Raw genomic sequence first — 18,469 nt, 5'->3', positions numbered from 1 at the left:
TTACATCTCTGCCAATGTTTCCGTATTTACTGAATACGAATAGATATTTACTATTCTACAGAAGGAAAAACCAAGACTAGAAGAAGTTAGGTGGCTTTCCAAGAGTAAAGGTGGTGGGAAGAAGAGCCGGGCGTCCCAGCCCCCGGTTCTCCAGCCCAGCTCTCTGCCCTTGGTACTCGGCGTGCAGTCCTTGGGGACCAGCGACTTCAGCATCACTGACAGCACCCCGATGTACCAACTCAGACTCTGCATGTGAGCAAGACCCCCAGGATTGGTTGCAAGTCCCCCTCGCACGAGGGATGCCACTGGCCTCAGTCTGGGACCTTTCAATGGGCAGGAAGTACTCGGTCCTCTCTGGGGAGCCCCCAGCTTCTAGAGGGACACGAGGGAGGGGTGTGCCTTTGTGACTGCCATCGGCGCAACCAGGCTGGCCCGGAATGCAGCCTTGCCCGGGCGAAGACCTGTCTGTGTTTTTCCTGCAGACTCTGGAGAATGGGGGTCCCGCGGATGCCCAAGGACAGGAGCAGCAAGAGGGTACTTCTGCGTTTCTCTCTCCCTGGGCCTCAGCAGCCCCTCCTGGTGAGGGTGATCATGGTGCTCACTTCCCTCATAGGTGTGCTCTTGGGACCTCCAGGTGGGAAATGGTCTGCAGGCTCAGAGCAGGACATGACCCTTATGTTCGGTAGCCAGGTGCCTGGTCCCGCTGCCCCACCTTGAGAGGCCCGATTCGAGTCCCTCCCTGTGCCCCCTGTGCTCTCTGCTCCTCACACTCACTGGGGGCACCATGGGCCCGCTGTCCTGCCTGCCGATACCGGTACTAGCGTGGGGCTCTCCCTCCGGATGATTCTGCTCTTTCTAACGGGACATGGCATCCCCAGGCCTCTGATGACCGTGGCTATATCACTTGTCGTCACTGAACCACGGCCTGGGACCCAAGGGTCGTCAGGGCTTAGGCCGGGCTCCACGCTCTATGAGCCACGAGGCTCATAAAGGGACTGGGTGAGTCTCTTAGTCCCTCTGTGACTCAGTTTCCCCATGTGCCAAGTGGGAATTGGCACTTACAGGGTCACTGTGATTATTAAATAAAATACTCGTTAAATACTTCGTGCCGCATCTGGCCGACACCCAACGTACGTTAGCTGTTATCAAAACACGTCTCAAAGACTCTAAAACGCTTCCATTGGGAGACACAGCCCCGATTTCAGAGATGTTACAATGGTATTACTCATTCAACAGAAAAAGGGTTCCAAAGCCAAAGATGTTTGGGAAACACCAGCGCCTTCCCCACGAGATGGCTCACAACCTTTAAATGCCACCTTCCAAAGCAGCCTCCAGGCTGGTTACGGCACTCAGCGTTTCCCGGGCTCGGGCCATGGAGCCCCCTGATCGTGCAGCATATGGACACAGTCTGGGGAATGCCAGAGTCCAGCTCGCTCATGCACCGATGGGAAACCGAGGCCCAGAGAGAGGAGGAGACTTCCTGGAGTTACCTGCTAGTTAAGGGGCAGAGCCTCCCCCGTGAGACCACACCTGTGGCACCTTATGCGCTGCCCAGCACCAGCTTCAGGAGGAACCCCAGGAACGCATCGCCCCCACAGTGCAGTCAGCCCCCGGCCAGATCCTGGGCCAGGAGGTAAGCAAGGCAGGTGTAAAAGGCACAGCGCAGGAGGTCATCCGGAAACAGGCAGACATTACCTCCTGAGGCAGCCGTGCAGGGCCGACCCTGGCTTCTCCCCGGTGGGCTGGGGTGCAGACCATCCCCCACCTGCCCCTGCAGCTGGCCAAGCAGTGGGGGTGGGGGGTGGGGGGAGGCCAGAGCTGCCGCTCAGGGCCCCCCATGTCCCACCTGCCCTCAGGCAGAGCCTCGTGGAGTGAAGGAGCACGGACCTAGGTTCACGGTTACTCCAACACCAAGGCACCCCCACGGGGACCCGCGGGCCAGACTTCAGACCACACTGATGGCGTCCGTGGGGAAGTTCTGTCATTGCTGCAGTTAATGTGATGACCGCCTTGCTCTAAGAGCAGTTTGTGTTTCACGGGCTAAGGTGAATTACCATGGGGGGGTCGTTAAGCAATTCATCAAATTTTAAACCTCAGTGTGACGTTTGCAGTCACACGTGGCTGTTCTCAGGGATCCAGTGACTCTCAGCCTTTCCCCCGTGAGACCACATGGTGCACGATGCTTGTCCACGTGCTGGGGCCACCCCCAGTGGGAACGGACTCCCTCGGGTTGGCAAACACTGTGAAGACTGGAGGCATCGAGTGTTGGTGCGGATGGGGAAGACGCTCCCGTGGACACAGTACTAGCGAGGGGTGAGTGGGTACAGACCCGGCGGAGAACAACCTGGCAGCGTCCGGTGAACGGGGACATGTCATTTGCATTGTCTTGTCTGTAGGCCTGCAATTCCATCTTTCAAAATAGGCCCAAGAGGCGTTCGGCTTGCACGCAGGAAACCCCTCCGGGGATGGTCACCCCCGGCTGTCGGTCACCCCCGGCTGTCGGTCATCATGCACAGTTGGAAACAAGCCAAGCTAAGAAGGGTAATATCCCATATAATGGGATGTGTCATAGCAGTTAAAAGGAATGAATTACATGTGTTGTGGGCGTAGACCTCAAAATTGCTGGAAGATACAAAATTAAAATCCTGTTCTGTAAATTTTCAAATAGAGAAACCAGGACTACGTACTTATCATAGATGTGTACGTGTTTACAAATGTAAGAGCGTAAAAGGCAGGTGGGCAGGATTCCAGTTGTCCCTGGGAGGGGGGCTGGGGGTGTGCATGGGTCTGTAGGACGAAGGACAAAGCGAACTCACTTTCTCTGGAAGGCTGCTGTGTCAGCTGCATCTCTCTTGACCTTGGCTTCTCCAGAGCCCTGACCACCTGCTCTGCCTCGGGCACCTGCCACGGCCACTGACCTCTGCAGGCCGACGCGGTTCCACCTGAGACTGGCCAGACACATGCCCAGAATCTTGTGGTTCTCCCATTCTTTCAGGACTCAGGTGAAACACTCTATTGCAGGGCCTGGGGCCTTGGTGCCTGGCTTCCTCGGCGGCCGGGTGTCATGCAGTGGTTCTCCCAACGGGCGTGATTTTGCCCCCCAAGAGGCATTTGGCAACGTCTAAGACAGTTTTGGTTGTACACCTGCTGTATGTGGGGTGCCACTGGCATCGAGAGGCTAGAGACCAGGGATCCTGCTCAACAGCCTGCGGTACACAGGGCAGTCCCCTACAATAAAGATTCGTCTGGCCCCGTGTCGATAGGGTCCAAGTGGAGAAAACCTGGTGTAGCTGTGTGACCTCAGGCAAATTACTTCACCTCTCTGTGCTTCAGGTTCCTCATCTATGAAATGAGCATAGTAATCGTATCGACTTCATTTGGTTGTGAGGATTAAATGTGTTGGTGATTTAGGCCAGTGAATGGCTCTTAGAGAATGTTACGTGTCACGGTAAGAACAGTATCTCTGAGGAAGAGGAACACCAAACACCCCAGTGTTTAGGGAAGCCATTCACAGATGCCAAAACTCTAATCATTGCTAGTTACAAATGCCTCACAATACCCTTCACGATTGATTGTGACACTGGAATTCTAAAATGCACACTTTTCCCGCACTTTGACACCTCTGGACTCAGGACGGACTGGACTTACAGTCACGGTTGGCAGGTGGCCATCGGACACAGCTGTCGCTGTCTGCACGTGTGATAACACCCTGGGGATGGGCGGCTTGGGGAATCCTGGATGCCGTAGAGAAGACCCCTCTTAAGGAGGGGCATGTCGGGCACCTGGCGGGCTCATTCAGTGGAGCCTGCGACTCTTGATCTGGGGATTGTAAGTGTGAGCCCCACGTTGGGGGTAGAGGTTACTTAAAAGTCAAATCGTAAGGGTGTTGGTTGAGCGTCGGACTCGGTTTCAGCTCGGTTCGTGATCTCAGGGCCGTGGGATCAAGCCCGGTGTTGGTTCCGGGCTGGGTGCTCGGTGTGGAGTCCGCTTGGGTTTCTCTCTCCCTCTGCCCCCTCCGCAATCATGCCGAATGAAAAAGTGACTCGGCCGAGTTGTGCCCTGCTGAAGTGAATCCATGACGCTTACATTTTCTTTTTCATGTGTCTACAAAATAATACATCCTCCAACAGTGATGTCTACGTAAACCTGACAGATTTTTCACAAGAACGCGATGAACGCTCTACATGATAGGAAAGCCTTGTGCCGTGGTTAAGTTGCAGTGTTTCTTCCTTTTGTGGCAGAGCCTCTTGCCACTGTCGGGTCACAGATGTGGTGAACGTGTGCAATGGTCACACTGACTTGCCGAGGTCCGTGATCTGCTAGTCAGACACCACGGTGTCTCATGTAATCTCAGCGGCTCTGTAAGGGGTGCACTCTTACGGTTCTTGCTTTGCGAATGCACTAACCAGCCGAGATGCAGAAGTGGAGTGATTTGCGCAAGGACAACAGCTGATAAGCAGAGCTGGAACTCAACCCCAGCTTGCTCTACGTGGACTCGAAAGCCGTGGGACTCAGCCTCTGTGTCCTGGTTTGGTCCAAGTCTGTATTCTTGTCCCCGGGTCAGCAGCGGCACAACGTGGCTGAGCCAGTGCGTGGCAGTGGCACGCGGGCCGGTCTTCCCCACCGCCATTCCCTGCGCCGCTGGATGCTCCCGGCCCCGCTCACCGGCCCGCTGCAGTGTGAGCTTGGCCAGATCTGTGAGTCGCAGGGAGCACCACAGCGGAGAGCCTCTTCCCTGAGGAGGCAGAGTGCAAGTCCTGTCACAGCCGAGAGAGGCTCAGAAGGTTGGCGATGTCTACAGGCTTTGGGTGAAAATCATGTGTTCCTGAGCTGAGCCACATCTTTGGAATTTTCCATTTATCCCCTTTATAGCAAAGCTCTGTGTCTGCAGATTCCAGCAAACTGTGGAGCAAAACAGTCATCTTAGCCGAACATCCAGAGGTCATGTTCGCAACGGCATCTTCAATGTGCAAGTAATAAAAGCCCAGAGGAAGCCTGGTAGGGGCGTTAGCAAGACTTAAATCTAACGGTCTCCTCTCGGGCGGTTGGGGTGTTCCCAAGTGTCCCTGCCCTGTGGGCTGGTGGGAAAGCAGGCTGGCCGGCTGCGGGGGCCTGGGGGGGGCAGGGAGCCGCGACACAGAACGGACAGGCCTGTGTTCACGTCGTAAAGCTTGTGTGACCTTGAGCCAGACTGTCAGGCCTCCTCCCAGCAGCAGCCCCCCAGCCCCCCACCCCACCCCCCTCCGGCTGTGGCAGCCCACAGCCCTGCGCAGTCTGGTTTTCATTCTCGTCCTCTTGCAGGGCCTCTGAGAGAGTTCCTGTGCCCTGTTTCTCTCAGCAAGGATAACCACTTCCACCTGCTTGTGCGACTTGTTCCTGGGATGAGGAAATCCTCCTGACAGGGCTGGGCTGCCTTGCATGTGTTGGATGAAGGCTCGAAATATGGGCCTCCTCCCCTCCCCCAGCCTCCCCGAGGCTCAGAACCGCTGGGGGTGGGGAGGGTCGGGTGGAGCTGCTGCCCTGCCCTGCAGGGGTCGGGGGTGGGGGTCTTGCTTTGCCCAAGCGTTGCTTCTCACTCACTCTGATGGGCGGTGAAAAGACTGGGGCCTAGGCCGGCTCCATTGTTCCCTGCCCTGTCCTCCCATCCGGGCCATGGGAGGCAGCGACTCCAACCGCTCAGCGCACGGAGGCCCAGAGAGGGTGAGGGATTTTCTCAAAGTCTCGCAGCGACAGAGGGCAGCTGCGGTGCGAATCCCGGTGGCCTGGCTCCAAGTCTGCAAAGCCGGGGCGGGAGTTAGGAGATAAGGGGCCACGGATGGGCCCCAACAACCAGGACTTAAACCCAGCATGCCCCTGGCTCGCTGTGTCTTCTGCTTCCTTACGCACGGAACGGGGGGCGGGGGGGGGGGTCATTACAACCACCTCAGGGGCTGTGGGCGCCAAACAGCATGACGTGCGTGAAGCTCGTGCAGTCTCAGGCTTAAAACCAGTACAGACCCGAGTGACAAGAGCTGGGGCCCTCCACAAACACAGACTCCGACTCCTTCTCTCTGAGGGACCTTAAGGCCGTCCCGTCACTTCAACGTCTTAAGTAGAGGCCCACTGGTTAGAAGGGAAAGTGTGGATCAAACCACCCTGAGTATCCTGTGTAAATCATACCTCAAAAAAGCTGGTTTTCTAAAAACTACCCTGAGATTGGTAAAGATCAAAACTCCTGATAACAGATGGGCATCGCCCGTGCGGGGAAATCCGGAGCACGCTCTGCAGAGGGCTGTACGGACAAGATTCACCACAATTAGTAATGTGCCGCCACTGGGCCCGGCCATCGCAGCGGGGGCGCTGACCAGCTGTGGACTGCGGCCTCCAAGTGTGGCGGCCACCCTGGGCCCGGTCAGCCGGCCAGGAGGGGGTACTGTGCTGCAAAACGTGCCACGTCCACCCGAGGGTGGGTGTAGGGGAGGTGACCTGATGAGCATCTTTTGTACACTGAGGCATAACTCCCACTAGGCTTGCGGGGGGGTGGGGGCCTGGCAGCCAAGGGTGCTCCAGGCTCGGGCTCCGGGTCCGGCAGACCCGCACATCCATCCCAGCTCTGCCACCGACCAGCTGCGTGGACACAAGTCGTGTCGCTTCTTTGAGCTTCCTTCCTCTGGAATTCGCTGAAGAGGATGTCACCTGCCATGAAGTGTTGGCGTGAAGGTGAAGTGAGACCCACAGGAGGCTTCCGGCTCCGTGTCTAGTGCTCGGCCAGCAAGCTTGGCCAGTGAGCTGCAAAGGTTTCCTCTTTTCCCATTTCTCTGTGTATCACTCTTCCTGTCTTTGTCCCTTCAGCTCTCCCCTGGCTCGTCTCAGTTGATGCCCGCACACCCGATGTCACGCCCCAGCGGCTGGAAAGGGCAAACTTCAGACTTGGGGGGACCAGGAGGCCATGCTCACATCTTCCGCTGAAGCTCCCACCTACTCTGCCCCCGGCCCTGTCTCCTCTCTCCCTGCCTCCGAACGCCCGCTAGTCTGTGCCTTGGGCTCCTGGATTTCCCCCACTTCCCCACACGGCCCCCAGCCAGCCCCCCAGCGTGGTTTGGGTTTAACTCCCACCCCCGGTGTTGGCTTCTTCTTTCCCCGGGCTGTGGAAGCTCCCCCATCACACACCTCCGGAGAGGAGATGGGAAATCAGACGCTGCCTCCTCTGGTAACATCAACGGCAACGAACTTTTAAAAAACGAAAACAAAAAACCTTTGCTTTAAAAGAATCACAGATGCACAGAAGGTTGGGGAAATAATACAGGAGGCGCTGTGTCCACGCCACCCACCTTCCTCCTAGGGGGACGCTTGGTACCAGAGCAGGACGCTTTGTCAGAGTGTGACCCTCAGGGCGAGGACCTGGTAGGAAAGGAACGATCAGAGGTTCACACTTGTCGTTGCAAATCTGCTCCGTCCCCCGCGAAACGCCTGGTCTTCCCTCCCTTCAGGACTTTGCTCAGTCGTGGTCTGGAAAGTGCTCTTCATCCGCCACGACTCAGGCAAGCTTCAGCCAAGATGGACTTTACCCGGAAGATTCTGGGCTGCGCCGGAGTGTGCGGGAAGGCTGGACAGAAGAGCCGCGACAAGGGCCAGGGCGCCCAGAACTCCCGGCTGGCTCCTCAGCAGGCTCTCATGGTAAGGAATGGAACTCACTGCTTTATTCTCCTGTCCTTTGCCTTGGCTTGCAAGCGCTTGCCCAGTGCCGCCGCTGGAGCGGCTCCCTCGCCCTCTGACTGGCTCACACGGCCCTGCCCGGCTGCGCTGCTTGTTTCTTGGGGTCAGGCTTTCGGTGTCTCTATAGTTCATAATATTTACTCAACGTAGGACACCAAGAAGAATTATGGATAAATAAATTCTGGTGCCAAAGGCAGTTAATTTATTTCACCAAACCCTCTGACGGTCACACAAAACCAAAATGAGGGGGACGTGCCTCTTCCTTTCTTGTTTGGCTCCTCTTCTTAATGGTAGTGTCAAAGCAGTCAGGGAGGGAATTGGGCTTTTAAAATCACCGACACCGCTTTTAAGGAGCCCATGAACTTGCAAATAACAGCTACAGAAGGTTTTAATTAGCGTGATGTGAAAAAAAGTCACTTGACCTCTAGGTGCCCTTCTTTCAAAGGTGGGGTAATGAGCTGGCCACCTGCTAGCTCACGGAGGCATTTGCTCCTTAATGAGGCGGTGGTGGGTGGTGGCCAAGTGCCTGGAGAGAGGGAGGAAGAAGCTCTCCAAAGGCGGCGGGTCCGTGCTGACGGTTCTCGCCGAGACCCAGTGACCTTGAGACGCCCTCTGGCGACCAGATTCCTGTACTGTTTACGGTACATTCCGAAGGGGTTGTGCCTTTGCTAAGATAGTGTGACTACGCTCTTGTCCCGTGGGAGGTGATGGGTGGTCCCTGTCGCCCCTCAGCCCTGGCTTCTGTGGCTGGACTTTGGGGCCTGGCGTCCTCGGTGGTTTCCGCCTGAAAGCCGAGCCCAGTTCTGGGGGACATCAGTCGCCATCATAAAATCTCTGAAGGGCACGTACGTGGACACAAGCGCCGGCTCATTCTGTTTGTTTGTAGAAAGCAGGAGTGGCGAGAGCCAGACGAGCACATGTTTCAGCTCAAAGGACAAGCGAACGTGCCCGTGGTTGGACGGCCACGTGCGGGCCAGGTGTCTTCTGAAGGCAGAGGGCCCTACCACCAGAGACAGAAGGTGTTGGTCAGGGTTCTTGGCTTGCAGACACTTCAATCTGTCCCAGTGGGTTTCACAGAAGAGTTCGTCATGGTGGACGGTGCTTAACCTCAGTTCCCCTCCTTCCTCGGCTGACCAGGCTGGAGAGCTAGAGCCAGCTTAGGGGAGCTCAGACGGGCTTGCACCGGAGGCAGAGGTGAGGAGGAGCCCCGGCTGTGTTGCATCTGCTGATCTTCTTGCAGACAGGCCGGGGTGCAACCACTAGCATCATGTGTGTCAGGAAGCAGAGCACGTGGTGTTCGCTGGTATGGACGGTGGCAGGCCCAGCATGGCTCTGGACGTAGCTGTGGCTGCATTTTCTGACTGTTGTGGCACCCTGACTATGAGACTTGGATCATCATAGAAGCTTCTGGAAAGAAGCAGCCTCGGTGTGGTGCTGGAGCCCTGGCAGCTCCCGTGGGCCTTGGGGAGTCGTTCCTGCTTCAGCATTCCCTGCAGCCCCTCCCTGGCTGGTCCGGAGCGGCGCGGAGAACCTCACGAATCACTGGGGCTCTGGGGACAGCTCACAGCACTAGGCCACCAGGGGAGCTGAAGGCACGTGACCACCAGGGGCCTGTCCTCGCTGGCTTAGCCCTCTACCCCATTCTGCTCCAGCAGAACACAGGCCCATTTCTCCACATAGTTCAGTTCTGAGTCAGGGCTTCAGAATACAAATCACAGCCAGATCTGACCTGCCAGGGAATCTTGCAAATGTGGTCATCGTGGTGCAGCCTGCGTGGTTCAGGAAGGTACCACGGGAGCCAGGCCACGGGGTTGACTACAGAATCACTGACTTTCAGGCCGGGGGAGATTTGAGAGTGTAGACTAGTTCAGCCTTCAAAGGCGGATGAACTTGGGTTGTTCAAGTCAGAGCCCAGATCACAGCTGGTTAAGAGGCGAAACCCACACGTCTGGCTGGTGCCCCGTGTACCCGACAGACTCCGCGGAAGGAATTCCTGCATTTGCTGGGAGCTCAGACCACACAGGCCTAGTGTCCAAGGGTCCAAGGGTCCCTGCAAGGAAGGCGTCTTGGGATTTGGAAAATCTCCTTCCTTTGAGTTAGTCTAACCAGGGTTCAAGTCCTAACTCTGCCTCCCACGATCTGTGAAGCCTTGGCAGGTCATTCACCCTCTCTGAGCTGCCATTTCCTCGAGCCAACTGATTAATCGTAACGCCTGTCAAATGGGTTTTCATAAAGAATGAAGAGTCAGAAGCATGTAGCACAGAGTAAGCGCTCAACAGATGTTAGTTCTCTTTTCCCTGACGCTTTGGCTCTATTTCTGTGCCACATAAAGGTAGTGTTTCCTAAATGAGCAAGAGAATGTAAGGCTCGTCCACATTCACTCGGGAGCGTCACCCGTGAGCTGCCGCAGAAGCCTGCAAACATCTTCAGGCCCATTCTCACCACAGAAAGTTTTCAGGCAGATGCCCCCGGATCAGCCAAGTCTGAGGTGAGCCCCTCCCAGCACGTGGTGCATATGTGTTAAGAAGCAGAAGAGAGGACAGTAGGACCGGTTGCAGGAGCACACGTGGCCTGAAACCGTCCCTAAGGTGTGCGGTCTGGGGCTGACCTGAAGCAGCCCTTCGGTCAGATGCTTCCCAGGGAGCGGGAGCTCTGTGTTCCCCGTTACTCTCTCCAAGGGTGACAGGTGGGGCTCTGAGGAAAGAGTTCTGCCCCAGGAATCCCTGGGAAGATGGGGCTCACCTACGCTCTTCCCTCTCTGGGCTTCAGTTGCTTTATCCAACAGGAAGGATAGAAGACTGCCAGCTCCCGCCCCCCCCCCCCCCCCCCCCGACCCCGAGGCTTAGGGTGGGCTCACCCCCTACTGGGGAAGACATCCTGTTCTCAGGAGGTAGTCTGCAGAGTGCTCTCGGCAGCCGCTCTTGTCCAAACGAGTCCTAATCCCCGGAAATCTCAGGAACCATATGCAGCAGAGTCTCTGCCTACATGGGGCTGGTTCTTAAAGTCAGCACTTTACGTAAAAACCCTGGTGAGTCAAATACCCTTGGACATCTCCAAGGCAGGGCGACATCATCTTTCCATAAGATCAGTTCTTCCTGCAGTTTGGGACAGGGAAGCACCAGATACAGCAGGGGCCTGTGTCTGGGGGCTGCGGGGTAGAAAGCTTTCAACGTATGGACGCAGCGGGTGCTGGGAGAGAGGTCAGCTCCACGGGGGCAGATGAAGGGCTGGGCAGGCAAAGCCAGAGCCGGAGGAGGGACGGGCAGAGTCCCGGACACCAGGAGCGGGGGTGGGTGGGGGGAGTGGGGGGGTGTAGGCTGAGGCTCTGAAAGGTCAAAGGCCAGCAGGATGGGTGGGGGGAGCAGTGTGCCGAAGGGGTCCCCAGCAGCCCTGCTGAACCCTCCCAGCCCCGCGCCCTTCCACTCAGCACGGCCTTGTCTTAAAGCCCCTTCCTGGGGCGCCTGGGTGACTCAGTCAGTTAAGCGGCTGCCTTTGGCTCAGGTCATGGTCCCAGGGTCCTGCGGTCGAGCCCTGCATCGGGCTCCCTGCTCAGTGGGGAGCCTGCTTCTCCCTCTTCCTCTGCCTCTCCCCCTGCTTGTGAACTCTCGCTCTCTTTCTCGGTCAAATAAATAAATCTTTAAAAAAAAAAAAAAGGCCCTTCCTGGGTCTGCAGGGGATGGTCAGGAACGGCTCACATAATGGTGTCATCCACACTGAGAGAGAAGCGTTCACACCAAGGCGTGGAAGTTGGGGAGGCCTGCAGGAGAGCGAGCGAGGGTGTTGGGCCCTGGAGGGTTTGTGGAAGAGGGGGTGGCACTCTGGCCTTGGAGACCTGGGGGAGGCCGGGAAGCTCAGCCCTTGTCAGGTGACAGGACAGCTTGAGGAAGGTGAGGCGCTGACAAGGGGGGAAACGGACGACAAAGAGCTGGGACTTTGGTCTTTGTGCAGAGACCGGGGGTTTGAGCAGGAAAATTACTGTAATCCTCATGGATGCCTCCAGAAGCCCAGCTGGGCAGTGGGGGCAGGGCTGGGGGGAGAGTGAGGAGTCCAGGCTAGAGGTAACTCAGCTCCGATGAGAGCATGGGGGTGGGGTGGGGGGACGCAGGAGGACGGGCACCGGGGCGCGTCCCTTCTACGGACGCCGCGTCGTCGCAGGGAGTGCTTTCTGAACCGCAGGACCGAGTCACCACGTTCTCAGACACAACACACAAAGATGTGCTGGGTCCTAAAACAGAGAGACTGGGATTTTGTGACCTGTGCCCTTCCCCAGGGCTGCGGGGAGCCTCCCCACCATCACTGATGTCAACCTGGTAGGCCCAACCGCAGCCAGGAATGACCTTTCCGATTTGAAATTCTAAATGCTCCGCTCCCTAAAGTCACAGACGTAGATCGGGCCCGAGATCCGCAGAAGTCCCTGCCTCCGATGTTCTCCACTCCAGGTGCAGAGGGACTTGGAGCCTGCCTGTGGGGTGATGTGATTCGCACGTCCACTCGATACACATTTATTGAACACATGTCATGGGCCACTTCTGGGCACTGGGGATTCATCAGGGAACACACCTGTCCATCCCTGTCCTCGTGGATGACGGACAACAGGCCATGGGTGGACAGTACAGCGCATGAGATCATGGGAAGTCCTGTGAGGAGGAGCAGAAAGATGCATGTGAGCGGGGCTGGCCTCGCTGTCTATGTTGGGGGTCAGGGAACGCCTCACCCAGCAGGTCACCTTGGAGCAGAGACCCCGAGAATGTGAGGGAGCCAGCCGTGTGGACGTATGGGAAGGGTGTTTCAGGCAGAGGCACCTGCAAAGGCCAGAGAGTGGCTGGGAGGCTGAGGTCAGGGGTCGGGTCTGAGGGGACGACGGCCAGAGCCGGAGCTGGCCTCCACTGTAACAGAGCCCTCTGGTCAGGAGGCCGCTGCAGTAATTCAGCGGTTGTTGGGATCAGGGAGAGGTACCACATCTGTGGGGGGAGAGCAGAAGTTTGTGGGAGCGAGGCCCCCAGGGGCCATGTGCCCTATTGCACCCGAGTTGTACCCCCAAACCGGGACGGGGGTTTCTGGGACACCTGGATTCTCGCCGCTGCAGGCAGAGCCGCCCGCAGGAGCCCGCAGGGACTGAGGACGAGGGCTGGTCGGTCTGCACGGACCCTGCGGCCGGCCGGTGCTCGCAGAAGCCGTGTGGACCGGGCCAGCGCTCCGCCTCAGGCTGGAAATGTGCCGCGGAACCTGACCCAGCCTGCAGAGAAAGCCCTGAAACGGGCCAGCTTCTCATGCCTCTCACTCTTGAGAGCATTATGAACTCCCCCGATCAACGGAGTATGGTTTCTGCAGACCCCCTCTGGCAGCCTCCCCCGCGGGGCCCCCCCGTCCTGACACCCCGGTTTTCCCACCTTCGTTTCTTCCTTCGCTGGTGGAAACCTCTCTAGTCCTACCAGCGCACGAGGGGCCATAGTTCCCACATTCCAGGACCTCTGTTTTTTAACCTGTAAAACAGAGCTAATGTTACTTATCTTCAATTATTTACCTGCGATTCAATTTGAATCGGATGAAGATTGCAAATGGGTGCTGCGAAGTGCCTGGCAGTGTCTGAGGTATTGGGTCAACGTCAGACATTAACGTGGACTCAGCTTAGACATCCTTTTCCCCAAGAGACTCTCTTTGTCCCACCAAGTGGGGTTAAATGTTTCTCGGTGCTTCAGAATCTATGTCGTTGAGCACAGGATGCATGTCCGCACCAGGATAGGCCCCTGTGATGCAGAATAATCCCGGCCGACTTCCCCTGCGAAGATGTCCACGTCCTGATCCCTGGACCCCGTGCATACCTTATGGCAAGGGGGGGTTAAGTCTGCAGATGGAATGAAGGTTGCTAGTCATCCAGCCTGGGGAAGGGGAGATTATCCTGGATTATCCAGCTGGCCCCGGATAATCACATTCTCCTGTAAGTGAAAGAAGGAGGCGGGAGAAGCAGAGGTCCCAGGACGCCGCCGTGGGCGTTGAGGATGCTTGGGGCCGAGCCAAGGAGTAAGAGTGGCCTCTGCAGGCTGGAAAAGTCAAGGAAATGATTTTCCCCTTGAGCCCCCAGAAGGGAACGCAACCCTACGGACACCTGGATTCTCGCCGCTGTGAGCCTCGTGTCAGAATTCTGACCTCCCAGCGACGAGATAATACAACCGTGTTGTCTTAAAGCCCTGAGTTTGTTGCAGCCACTATCGAAAACCGGCACAAGCCTCACGTACGTTTGACAGGCACAATCCTCTGTCATTGTTGTCATTGTTATTGTCCTAACTTTACAACTGAGGAAACCGCAGGTCGGAGAAGTTAGGTAATTCGCCCTAAATTGCGCAGCTAGCAAGTGCTATCAGATCTTTTGATACAAGTTACCAAAAATGAACAAAAGCACAAATTGGCTTAAGCTACAGAGGGGTTTACTGACTCACATAACTGAAAAATATTTTTAGAAGTTCTTGTGGAGAACAGGAAAGGCTTGACACACAAGCTAAAAGTTGATGCCAAGGACCCAGGTTTCCCCTGTCTCTTCTCTCTGTTTTCCTCTGTCTCTTCTCTCTGTTTTCCTCTGTCTCTTCTCTCTGTTTTCCTGTCTCTTCTCTGTTTTCCTCTGTCTCTTCTCTCTGTTTTCCTCTGTCTCTTCTCTCTGTTTTCCTCTGTCTCTTCTCTCTGTTTTCCACTGTCTCTTCTCTCTGTTTTCCTCTGTCTCTTCTCTGTTTTCCTCTGTCTCTTCTCTCTGTTTTCCTCTGTCTCTTCTCTCTGTTTTCCTCTGTCTCTTCTCTCTGTTTTCCTCTGTCTCTTCTCTGTTTTCCTCTGTCTCTTCTCTCTGTTTTCCACTGTCTCTTCTCTCTGTTTTCCTCTGTCTCTTCTCTGTTTTCCTCTGTCTCTTCTCTCTGTTTTCCTCTGTCTCTTCTCTCTGTTTTCCTCTGTCTCTTCTCTCTGTTTTCCTCTGTCTCTTCTCTCTGTTTTCCACTGTCTCTTCTCTCTGTTTTCCTCTGTCTCTTCTCTCTGTTTTCCACTGTCTCTTCTCTCTGTTTTCCACTGTCTCTTCTCTCTGTTTTCCTCTGTCTCTTCTCTCTGTTTTCCTCTGTCTCTTCTCTCTGTTTTCCTCTGTCTCTTCTCTGTTTTCCTCTGTCTCTTCTCTCTGTTTTCCTCTGTCTCTTCTCTCTGTTTTCCTGTCTCTTCCCTCTGTTTTCCTCTGTCTCTTCTCTCTGTTTTCCTGTCTCTTCCCTCTGTTTTCCTCTGTCTCTTCTCTCTGTTTTCCTCTGTCTCTTCTCTCTGTTTTCCACTGTCTCTTCTCTCTGTTTTCCTCTGTCTCTTCTCTCTGTTTTCCACTGTCTCTTCTCTCTGTTTTCCTCTGTCTCTTCTCTCTGTTTTCCTGTCTCTTCTCTCTGTTTTCCACTGTCTCTTCCCTCTGTTTTCCACTGTCTCTTCTCTCTGTTTTCCTGTCTCTTCTCTCTGTTTTCCTCTGTCTCTTCTCTCTGTTTTCCACTGTCTCTTCTCTCTGTTTTCCTGTCTCTTCTCTCTGTTTTCCACTGTCTCTTCTCTCTGTTTTCCTCTGTCTCTTCTCTCTGTTTTCCACTGTCTCTTCCCTCTGTTTTCCACTGTCTCTTCTCTCTGTTTTCCACTCTCTCTTCTCTCTGTTTTCCACTCTCTCTTCTCTCTGTTTTCCACTCTCTCTTCTCTCTGTTTTCCTCTGTCTCTTCTCTCTGTTTTCCACTGTCTCTTCCCTCTGTTTTCCACTGTCTCTTCTCTCTGTTTTCCTCTGTCTCTTCTCTCTGTTTTCCACTGTCTCTTCCCTCTGTTTTCCACTGTCTCTTCTCTCTGTTTTCCACTGTCTCTTCTCTCTGTTTTCCACTCTCTCTTCTCTCTGTTTTCCACTCTCTCTTCTCTCTGTTTTCCACTCTCTCTTCTGTTTTCCACACTCTTGGTTCTCTTCTCTGTCCCCTCAGCGGACCCCACAGCTCCAAGCCCACCATGGTGGTGGTGGAATGCCTACGGTAGCCCCGGACCTCACCACCTCACTCCCCACAACTCCTGGAGGAGAAAGGGAAGCTTCCTTTTCTCAGCAACAGTGCTGTGCCTTGTTGCTTCTAATGATGTTAATTTCCAATTCCTGAGCCAAAATCTGAGTCCAGTGGTGGACCTGTGTGTGGGGGGAGTGGGGAAGGGTCAAACTACCCAAAGGAAAATCTTAGTCGTTTGGGCAGAAGAAACAGAAAATGGATATCAAATGTCCATAGCGCTGGCTGAGAAAGATCCTGACCACAGAGTTTCTGAGCTCAAACGCTACTGCCTCCCAGGAACATTGTTTTCTGGCTCTTTGGACACAGGGTCAGAGAGCCTGTGTCCTGCCTGGACGGAGAGATAAGCCTGGAGCAGTCAGGCAAGCCCAAACTAAAGCGCATGCTGCAAACAATAGGCCGGTATTCTTCAAGAATGTCAGTGCCGTAAAGGAAAACGAAAAGCAGAGGAATGGTTCGAGATTATGGGAGACAAAAGAGGGGTGATATCTAAATGCAATGCTTGATCCTGGATTGGATTCTGGATTATTGAAAGAAGTTTCTAGGAAGGACAATATTGGGACAGTTGGCAAAATTTGAATATACATTATAAGTTAGATGATAGTATTGTAGCAAAATGTTAGCTTCCCTGAACTTGATCACATCACTGTGGTTGTGTATGAGACTTTCCTTGTTCTCGGGATACGTGATGTAGTATTTGGGGCTGAGGTGTTGTGATCTCTGTAATTTACTCTCAAATGGTTCAGGAAGAACTAGACTAAGAAATAATGAAGATGGGTGACTATACTTAGCAATACTGTGTTGCTACTTGAAAATTGCTAAGCCAGTAGATTTTAAAAGTTTTCACACAAAAAACATAACTATGTGAAGTGACAGACGTATTAACGAACTTTATTGTAATTCCCAAATATTTATGTTTCTCAAATCATCACGTTGTACACCTTAAACCTCTACAGTCAATTACACCTCAAGCTGGAAAATAAACAAATAAGTAAATAAATGCCCCCAAATATTGAGGATCTTATGCAATATATAAATATAGAGAGAGAGATAAAGCAAATGTGGCAAAATGTTAACACTAAATAACGTGTGTGACGCGTGTGAGAAAGTTTATCATAATCTTCTCACAATTTCTGTATCCTTGAACTTTTTTTCCAAAATCAAAAGTTTAATTAAAGGAAAAGAAATGGACCTGTGCAGGTGGTTGATCTAAGAGCCACTAAGATATCACCAGAGTGCTAAAAATCGTAGCAGAGAGGTAACTTGAAAAAAAATGTATTATTAAAACTTCTCTTTGGAGAATGCTGATGCGGCTGGGACTTCGGTGGAGAGATGAGTTTCCCAAGGGCAACCTGCAGGGCCCACAGGTGGTCACGGTCAGGGTGTGGCCTCTTCGGGAAGGTCCTCCTCTGCTCTTCACCTGTGAACTTCTTCATCTCTCTTCTAAATAAAAACTAAAAACATATTTTCTCAATGTTGAAAGGAGAACCAAATGACTGGCCTTTCTTTTTAATCTGGTGTTACCAGCTGTACAGCCTTGAACAGGTCATTTCATTCATTAGGCAGACATTTATTTGATACCTACTCTGTGCCAGGCACTGTTTTAGATTCCGGGGATAGCACGGGCCCTCCCAGAGGGTATAGTCTAGTGGTATGTGGCAGACACTGGGGGTTGCCAACCCCACCGGTAAGCCTCGTCTTCCTTGCTAATAAAAACTCCAATTTTGGAGGCACCTGGGTGGCTCAGCTGGTGAAGTGTCTGCCTTCGGCTCGGGTCATGATGCCGGGGTCCTGGGATCGGGCTCCCTGCTCAGCCAGAAGCCTGCTTCTCCCTCTGCCTGTCACTTCCCCGCTTGTGCTCTCTCTCTCTGACAAGTAAATAAGTAAATCTTTAAAAAACTAAATAAACAAGTTCATTGAGGTCTTGAAATTAACCCATTTTAAAACCTTTGTATTTTGTGATCATTGTAGATTTAAATGCAGCTGTAAGAAGTAACAGAAACGCTGCATACTCTTCACCCAGTCTTCCCCAATGTAACATAGCACAAGAGCAAGATCAGGATGTAGACACTGATACAATCCTTTGACCTCATTCAGATTTCCGCTCCTTTGCCAGGTGTGGGCGTGTGTGTGTGATTCTATGTGATTTTATCGCTCACGTGACCATGGCCACAGTGAAGATACAAACCATTTCCAAGGATCCCTCTCGTTGCCCTTTTATAATCAGACCCACTTTCCTTCTCGGTTGCACTCTGTCATCCCTGAGCCCCTGGCCAACCACGAATCTGTTCTCCATTTCTATAATTTCCACATTTTCAAGAATGTTATGCTAATAGAACCGTGCTGTATAGAACCTTTTCGGATTTTTTTAGGCTTTAGGCTTTAGGCTTTTTTTCATTCAAACTCGTTCCCTAGAGGTCCACCAGGTTGTTGTATCATTACTTCCTTCCCTTTTATTGCTGAGTAGTACTCCAATGTACTACAATTTGCTTAACCATATGCTTGTGCCACCATTTGCCGCTTAACCAACAGCCACCCAGGAGCCTAAACTTTGTTTGTTTGTTTGTTTGTTTTTAAAGGCAATAATGAGTCCAGCCATAGGACACACGGTGATTGATCTTAGTTAGTGCTTCTCATTGGAATCAAGACATTCAGAAAACGGGAGGGTGTTTTTGGTTGTTACCGTGGAGGGGGAGCACTTTTGGCAGTTAACGAACGTCAGGCTGCCTGAACTCCACAAGACA

The sequence above is a fragment of the Eumetopias jubatus genome, unplaced genomic scaffold, assembly GCF_037043125.1.
Source record: "Eumetopias jubatus isolate StellerSeaLion01/CBP00866 unplaced genomic scaffold, mEumJub1_p1.0 scaffold_7, whole genome shotgun sequence".
Lineage (NCBI taxonomy): Eukaryota > Metazoa > Chordata > Mammalia > Carnivora > Otariidae > Eumetopias > Eumetopias jubatus.
This window is presented reverse-complemented; position numbering follows the sequence as displayed.